The sequence below is a fragment of the Wolffia australiana genome, chromosome 9 (genome assembly GCF_029677425.1).
Source record: "Wolffia australiana isolate 7733 chromosome 9, ASM2967742v1".
Classification (NCBI taxonomy): Eukaryota; Viridiplantae; Streptophyta; class Magnoliopsida; order Alismatales; family Araceae; genus Wolffia; species Wolffia australiana.
Genome location: NC_135843.1, coordinates 15903269 through 15912587, shown reverse-complemented (window position 1 = coordinate 15912587; position 9319 = coordinate 15903269). Strand labels below are relative to the sequence as shown.

The following is a 9319-nucleotide window of genomic DNA, read 5'->3' as shown; positions in this document are numbered from 1 at the left end:
TCGAAGTTCTTTCATGGTATGAGAGCCAGGGTCGGGAATCAAATCGACAATGGAAAGCACCACCGTCTCCACGCCTATTGGATCTACCGCAGGAAACTGCATTGCAACTGTGGGACAAGTCCCTGTTGCCATTCCGCCTGGAATCTCAATCCATCCAAGATTGAGCAGCAGCAACTATCAAATGTGGAAGGGAGCTATCATCCCAGTTCTGCACGAGTACGATTTAATGAAATTTCTTGAAGGAGCTTCACCTCTTATTTCAATTGCAGATGCAAATGGCAACGTAGTCGAGAATCCAGAATTCAAGAACTGGTGGAGGATAGGTCAGCAAGTTCTGGGGTTTCTTCATCAGACAATTTCTGAGTCTGTTCTTCCACACATCAACAAAGCAAGATCCACACGTGAAGCGTGGGATATTCTGGAGACTACGTTTGCCGGATAGAATCAAATACCGATGATGGATCTACAGCGACAATTACACAATATGAAGAAAGGTACGCGGTCAATTGAGGATTATATTCAACATTTTAGAAGTGTGACAGAATCCCTTTAGCAAATGGGTCACCCAGTCCTAGAGGCGTCTGCTATCTACACTTTTCTAAGGGGACTAGGATCTTCCTATACCCAGTTTGTCGTTAGTGTAAACGCAAATCTGGGACATCTGAAATTTGATGAGATCATCACTAACCTGAAGGCACATGAAGCATTCTTGAGTTTTGAGCAAGAGGAAGAAAGGAGCAACTTCCCTCCAGTCACCAATAATCTACAGGCAAAGCAAAATCAACAAAGAAACAACGAATTCAAGAACTATCAAGGGCGAGGAAAAGGCAGAGGAAGGAACCAAAGATTCCAACCACGATGCCAACTCTGTGGAAATTTTGGCCACCGGGCCAGGGAATGTCCAGATCTCCAAAGCATTGCACCTAACATGGCAGTACGAAATCCACAGAGACAGGCTTACATTGCAACATCTGAAAATCAGGGATGGTATCCCGATAGCGGCGCCACGCATCACGTCACTTCAAATGAAGCTAGCATGTCTCAAGCCATTCCTTATCAGCACAATGATCAACTACACATAGGTAATGGGACAGGTCTGAACATTCTATCCATTGGCTCCTCTAAAATTTCTACTTCCAATCGAACTCTCTATTTAAAGGATATTTTACATGTTCTAGAAATCACTAAAAATTTGTTTTCTGTTCATAAATTTACACGAGATAACAACATTTTCGTTGAATTTCATGATTTTTATTGCCTTGTGAAGGACAAAACAACGCATCAAGTTCTACTCAAAGGGAGAGTTAACGATGGGCTCTACTACCTTGACTCTCCCATGCCGTCTAAAGCTGTATTTCTCGCAGAGAAGGCGTCGTCCAACACTTGGCATGCCAGACTTGGGCCCCATTTCCGAACCTTGATTTCTATCATTAATAAATTTGGATTACCTGTTTCACAATTAAACAGAAATTTTGTTTGTGAGTCTTGCAATCTAGCTAAGTCACATAAATTGCCTTTCAAACCAACTTTGCATTCCTCCACTCAACTCTTGGAAGTTATACACTCGGACTTATGGAGTCCTTCACCAGTTTTGTCGAAATCAGGTTACTCCTATTATGTCGTATTCATTGATGACTTTAGTAAATACACATGGCTCTACCCTTTAAAAAGAAAAAGCGACTTATCCTCTACCTTTGAAGAATTTTCTGATAGAGTAGAAAGGCAACTGAACTGTAGAATTAAGTCTCTACAGTCAGATTGGGGAGGTGAATTCCAATCTCTGAATTCACTTCTAAGGAAAAGAGGGATAAATCATAGGGTCTCATGTCCATACACACCTGAGCAAAACGGCACAGCCGAAAGAGAACACCGTCATATTATAAAAACATCATTAGCACTGTTGAAACAAGCTCATATGCCTACATACTTTTGGGACGAAGCTGCTGCCACTTCTGTTTTTCTTATTAATAGAATGCTTACACCAGTATTGCAAAATAGATCACCGTATGAAGTACTTTTTAATAGTAAACCTGATTATAGTTTTCTGAGAACGTTCGGATGCCTTTGTTATCCATATTTAAGATCATATGCTAACAACAAGCTTGAAGACCGATCAGAAACATGTGTTTTCGTGGGGTATGGCTCAATGCATGTGGGCTACAGATGTTTTTCTCTCCAGACAGGTAAACTTTATATTTCACGACATGTCTTTTTTTATGAAAATTCTTTTCCTTCAAGACAGCAAACCACAGCTGGTATCTTAGGAAGTTCACCACTTCCACTCTCAAAAATTCCTGTTTCTAACTCAGATACTGGTTTCTCCTCGGTTCCTATTTCCGACTATGTTGGGAATAACAACGAAGAAAAATCAGTACCTGTAGCTACAGCTACACATGATTCCACACAAAATCATGCAAATCTAGATATAGATCAATCCGACTCCTTGTCAGACAGTGATTCATTTGGCTATCCTGATGACATTATTACCAAATTCCCTGAAATAGTATCTACATTTGATCAAACTCCCGATGCAAACATCAAAATGAAAGTCAAAACTATTGATGATGTTTACCATAATGAAGAGAAACCCAAACCAAAAATCGACAAGGCTCCACTCAAAGAAGTATTTTCTAGTTCTGTTCGATATCCGATTTTATGTTGCTTAAATGTCTCTAAAATGGCGGATCAAGAACCCACCTCCTTTACCATTGCTTCAAAAAATCCAAACTGGATGGAGGCAATGTCAACAGAATACAATGCACTGATGCAGAATAATACCTGGGATCTAGTACCTCAACATCCCAATTTTCATATCATAGGCTCCAAGTGGGTTTATAAATTAAAATATAAACCCACTGGCGTGATAGACAAATATAAGGCGAGGTTGGTGGCCAAAGGCTACAACCAGCAGAAAGGATTCGACTTTAATGAAATTTTTAGCCCCGTTATAAAGCACACCACCATTTGTTTGATGTTGTCACTAGCTTTCAGCAATAAATGGTTTATTCATCAGCTGGACGTGTCAAACGCCTTCCTTCATGGAGATTTACATGAAACAATTTTCATGGAACAATCTCCAGGATTCAAAGACAAGCTGTTTCCAAATCACGTGTGCAAATTAAAAAAATCTCTGTATGGGTTAAAGCAGTCACCACGTGCTTGGTTCATTAAGCTCTCCTCGAAATTATGTAGTCTTGGGTTTGCAGGATCCAAGACAGACACCTCACTATTTTATAATCTAACACCAGAACCAATTTTTATTCTTATATACGTTGATGACATTTTAATTATGGGGCCAAATCAAGCTAAAATTTCTCATATTGTTCAACTTTTGCACGTAGATTTTGCCATCAAAGACCTTGGACCTACGCATTATTTTTTAGGAATTGAATTTATGAAACATCATGGTGGTTATTTCCGAATGCAGTCTGCTTATACTATGTCTTTGCTTAAAAGAACTAACATGGAACATTGCAAACCTGCGTCTACGCCTTACCTTTACTCTGCAGCAACAGATCAAAGTGATCCAGGAGTCGATGATACTATCTATCGACAAATAGTAGGGGCACTTCAGTACTTAACGTTAACTCATCCAGATATAACATTTGCAGTAAATCGCGCATGCCAAAAGATGCATTCTCCGCCTTCAAGTGACTGGAAACTTCTTAAGCACCTCCTAAGGTACTTGAAAAGAACAATCATGCAGGGCCTATTCATTCACAGTGACTCTTCGTCCACTCTGAATGCGTTCAGCGACGCGGATTGGGCTGGCGATAAAGTTGACCGTTGGTCAACAAGCGCATTCCTAATCTATCTTGGTAAGAATCTGATTTCCTGGAGTTCTAAGAAACAACCTACGGTCGCCAGATCGAGTACTGAGGCTGAATAAAAATCTCTAGCCAATTGCGCATCAGAAATTCTGTGGATTCAATCTCTTCTTCGAGAAATTAACATAACCCAACACCATGCTCCGGTACTCTGGTGTGATAATCTTGGGGTGACCTATCTCGCGGCTAACCCCATCTTTCATGCTCGTACTAAACACATAGAAATAGATTTTCATTTTGTTCGTGAACAGGTATCATCCAAGAACTTGTTCGTGCGGTACATTACAGGAGAAGATGAGGTAGCTGACGCCCTGACCAAGCCTCTACAACGGTCAAGGTTTCTGCTTTTGAAGACCAAGCTCAACATCCGTGACCTGCCGTTGCGCTTGATAGGGGGTAATGAGGAGTCGCAGACTTGCGGAGACAAGCGGCCAGATAGGATTCTAAACAAGATTAGATTAGTAATGATTAAATCTTATATTTATACTCATTAGAGGGTAGATAATAGGAAATCATATAAGTTCCAAGATAGATAGGATTCAACGGTCAGGATTTGATCTTTATTGTACCGTTATGAGGAAAGATCCATGGAACTGATCTAGCCGTTGGATCGGTGAACCCCATCCATTATAACGGTCCAGATCTTAAACAGTATTTCAAATATATGTATCTGTTGTAACAGCCACAACGGATACATATGCATTGCTATATTTAGCTTCTTATATACATATAAATAAGACACCAATGTAACACGATAAGAATGAGGAAAACAACGATCCTTTGAATCTATTCAAAGTGTGCCTCTTCCTCTCCTCTCTCCAACCAGTCTCTCCATTCTTCCCCTTCTCCTTCTCCTCTCTCTCACGTCTCTCTGCCACTCTCCTGTTCGGTTCGTTCTGAGGAATACGGCGTGGTCGAAGTTCTTTCACCGCTCACTCTCTCCCTATCCCTCTCGCTCTCTCTCTCCAAAAGACTCTCCCTCTTTTTCTCTTGCTCTCTCCCCCCCGCTGTCTTTTTCTCTCTCACGCTCCCATTCTCGCTTTATCTCCCTCTCCCTCTCTCTCAACCTCTCTCCCTCTCGCTCTTTCTCTATGGATCTCTCTCTCTCCCTCTTTCTCTCTCGCTCTCGTTTTCTCACTATCCTTGTCTCCCTCTCCCTTCCCCTCGCCGTCTCCCTCTCCGTCTCCCTTTCCCGCTGACTCTCTCCCTTTCCCTATCCCGCTCACTCTCTCCCTATCCCTCTCGCTGTCTCCCCAATAGTCTCTCCCTCTTTTTCTCTCGCTCTGTTTCCCCCTCTGTCTCTTTCTCACTCACGCTCTCATTCTCGCTCTGTCCATTTCTTTCTCTTGCTCTTCCGCTCTCTCATTCTCTCTTTCACTCTGTCCCTCTCGCGCTCTATCTCTCCCTCTCACGGTCTCTCTCTTCCTTCGTCGCTCCCCCTTTCTATCTCTCTCTCCCGTTGTCTCCCTCTCTGGCTCTCTCTCTGTCTCTCCCCTTCTCTCCCTCTTTATCTCTCACCTCTTGCTCCCTCTCACCCCCTCTCGCTATCTCTTCTCGCCACCAGAGGAGATCCAGATCACCAGAGAGGTAAAGCGCCTTTTTCTTATGTAAAATCGGCCGCGGGAGCAACGACGCCAACATTGTGCCGGTACGTTTCTTTTCCCTCTCCATTTTGCTTTTGCGCTCTATCTATTTCTATCCATCTTCTTTCTCTTAGTCTCGCTCTAACCATCTCTCTCTATTTCTCTCACCATCTCTCTCTTCGTATATATTATTCTCCTAATCACGCTGTCACGATCTTTCTCTCTACATATTTTTTCATCCCTTTTTACGAATTTCTTCCTCTATTTCACAAAAATACGACGCCATCACGTGAAACAGAGTACCAATGATCATCCGGAGTCATTCTCCTCCCTCTTCTAGGGTACCAATGATCTTAGAGGTTGTTGCTCATCAATTTTGAGGGTAATTTGAGCACTTAATTCGTTTTATTCTATGATAGGAAAAACATACGATTTCATTGTGTTGGAATTTTCCTTTTTTCATGGTTTCTTTTACTCTCGATAAATATCACGTTTCACTTTATTCCGTATACACAAATTTAAATTTTTATCACGTTCATTGGTACCCTGTGAAGTTGAAGAATAATACTGAAAATTATTCTTAAATCATATAAATAATTTTGGAAATTTTTGACAGATCGGAGGGATATATTCATCAATCTGCAGGATAGCTTCGCAGATCACACTGTTTTTACATTGTCATCTCCAATAGGCGGCGATAGAGTAAGACTATCTCTCTCAACTACTGGATATATTACGTTCGGGTTTGAATTTTTTCATGCTTTCTTTTACTCTCAATAAATATCACGTTTCACTTTATTCAGTATACATATATTTAGGTTTTAACACTTTCATTGGTACCCTTTGAAGTTGAAGAATAATACGGAAAATTATTCTTAAATCATATAAATAATTTTGGAATTTTTTGACAGATCGGAGGGATATATTTTTCAATCTGCGGGATAGATTCACAGATCTGACTATTTTTACAGTGTCATCTCCAATAGGCTGTGATAGAGTAAGACTATCTCTCTCAACTACTGGATTGATTACGTTCGGGTTTGAATTTTCTAATAGTTTCTTTTACTCTCAATAAATATTACGTTTCACTTTATTCACTGTACATAAATTTAAGTTTTTATCACGCTCATTAGTGCCCCTTGGAGTTCAAGAATAATATTGAAAATCCCTATTACTAAATCAAATAAATAATTTTGGAATTTTTTGACAAATTTGAGGGATATATTATTCAATATGCGGGATAGATTCGCAGACCAGACTATTTTTACACTGTCATCTCCAATAGGCTGCGATAGAGGAAGACTATATCTCTCAATGAGTGGATTGACTACCCTATGATTTGATGGATTGAGGTAATTTTTAAATTTTTTTCCAAAATTCTGAACCAGCGTTCTACAATGAATATTTTCGAAACAGGCCTATCCGTTTAACCAATGTTCCGTTAATCTCGCTCTTTAATCTTATGACTTTGTTGTTCCTTCACACCCAAATTAATGGTTGGCACACATTAGTAGTCTCTCTTTTTTAGGAGATCTGGAATGATATAGTTACATTTCAAGTCGAAGAAATATAGTTCACTGAAAAAAAAAACATAAATAATATTTTAATGCCCTTCTTGACCTCCATTGTATGAGTACTGTAATATTATGTCTCAAGATTCAACAACATGGTGCTCGACGTCTTCCCAGGTGAAGCAATGGAGTACCTAAGCTTCGATGCAATTCCCCCTAGCGAAGTCAACAACGAATCTCTGTACCCAACGGAGTTTCTGAACACAATTGATGATGCAACAATGCCGCTCCACATACTCCCCCTCAAGATCGGTTGCATCGTAATCCTTATCCTAAATTTGAACACATTACAAGGTCTATGCAACGGGACTAGGCGACGAGTGGATAGCTTTTTCCCAACAATGCTGCAAGCCACTATCATCAGCCAAGGTAATTTCTACGGTGAAGTCCATCTCCTACCATGGATTGCACTCTACCCGTCTCAATCAAGGCTTCCCTTTCGATTCAAGCGCCTTCAATTCCCAATTCGACTTGCCTTCGCATTGACAATTAATAAATCCCAAGGACAGACTCTCGACACGGTGGAGTTATATCTACCAAACCCACTTTTCACCCACGGCCAACTCTATGTTGCTCTCTCAAGAACACGAATCGGTTCAGCAGGAATCATGTTCTGCGATGGAGGCACGAACCGCTTGCATGTGACTAATGTTGTTTACACAGAGGTTTTCCATTAGTGGATGTTGAGTAAAAGATCGTAGGAGATGAGCATCTACATTCTCAGGTACACTCTCAAACCCTCTCTCCACCATCTCAACCCCGTAATCTTCCCAAACTCAATACAACTTAAATTCATCTCACAGGAAGTGGTCCTCATCATCATCAACATATACATCATTTTCGTCAACATCGTCATGGCAAAATAACATCATATGAAAGAGGGCTATGCCACGATTCGTACCTCCTTCCTCCACCTGCAACCAAAGAAACAAGTAGACCCAGGAGGTGATAAATAATACGGAAAGTACTCAAGATAAATGACGTAATATTGTACTACAATTCATTTTGAAATACTTTTCTTATGATAGCAGCCGGATAATTATCGAGAAGGATATGATTACAGAATATCGTTGGGGACGGCAATGGCAATGCCACAACAATGTAGACGGAATGTGCAAATTGTCACCTATGGACCAGGTAAGGTCTGCTCCCACGTCACATATACTTTTCTTCTCACTCATTGTCTACAATTTCCACTATAGATAGCGAAGGCAATAAGCCACATCAACGAAGACGAAATGTGCAAATTTTTGAATATGAACCAGGTAAGGTCTATTAAACATCCCATGTCATCTATACTTTTCTTCTCCATCACTATCTACAATCTTGCGATCTGTGTGGTAAGATTGAGAAGCTAAATGTGGAATTTTTATCCCTCAGAATGAGAACATCCCCGCTTTTTAACACCTCCATCTTCAACCAAAGCGAGCATTGTGAGCGGGCCCCACTAGTGGTCATGATAGGAATTGTCCTCTTCATGATGGTCCCTATCCACCTGAGGGTACAACCCCAGGTCATGGTAGGAATCATCCTCTTCATGATGATCCCTATCCGCTTGAGGATATACCTCCAGGTCATGATAGGAATCGTCCATCTCAGAATGACCTCTTCCTCCCTGAGGATGGATGCCAAGGTTGGAATAGGAATCGTCTTGAACAAGACGATTCCTGTCCCCTTGAGGAAAGGATACAAATTTGAGATCATTATTGTCCAGATCATGACAACCAGTGGCAACATATCCAAAAGAGTGTCAATGTCAATGTTCCATACTATGAGGGATCTAGAGACCCTAAGGAGTACATTGATTGGAAGTCAAAATTAAATAGTTATTTCAAATGGTATGATATGCTTGAGTGGCAAAAGGTCCAATACGCTGAGATGAGATTAGGTGGTCAAGCAAAACTTTGTTGGCAAAATATTGAATTTTCAATTTATAACCAACGAGATGCACCTATAGAGTAGTGGCTGCAAATGAAGGATAAACTTCGTGAGAAATATGTGCCCATCTCCAATTTGGATAATCATCTAGTTCAATGGCACAAATTATAACAGGGCAGATGCTCACTATTCGAATATATCGCACAATTTGAGGAATTTTACATAAGGTTCAGTGTAGAAGAAAATCCTAGAGTGGTTATCTCCAGTTTTCAAACCGGCCTTAATTCCTATCTTGAAACATAATTGCTTGTTCGAAAGGCTGCTACACTTGAGCAAGTCTATCAAATAGTAGAAGATATAGAACTTTGCCAAACCCTTTACAATAGCCATATCGTCAGCGGTCGTCCCTCTCTAAGCGATTGCGCATATCTTTCTTATCCTAACAGATCGTCTTCTCGCA

The 9319-nt window shown here is 40.7% G+C and overlaps 1 long non-coding RNA gene across 1 annotated transcript; it reads left to right on the top strand.

Annotated features, from left to right (window-relative positions):
• Window positions 1–4655: 4655 nt before the first annotated feature.
• Window positions 4656–8387, top strand: LOC144707780 (uncharacterized). The gene is made up of 7 exons (XR_013582543.1): window positions 4656–5475; window positions 6027–6112; window positions 6322–6407; window positions 7099–7705; window positions 7785–7926; window positions 8013–8118; window positions 8184–8387. It is a non-coding gene; the product is annotated as an uncharacterized LOC144707780 (long non-coding RNA).
• Window positions 8388–9319: the final 932 nt, after the last annotated feature.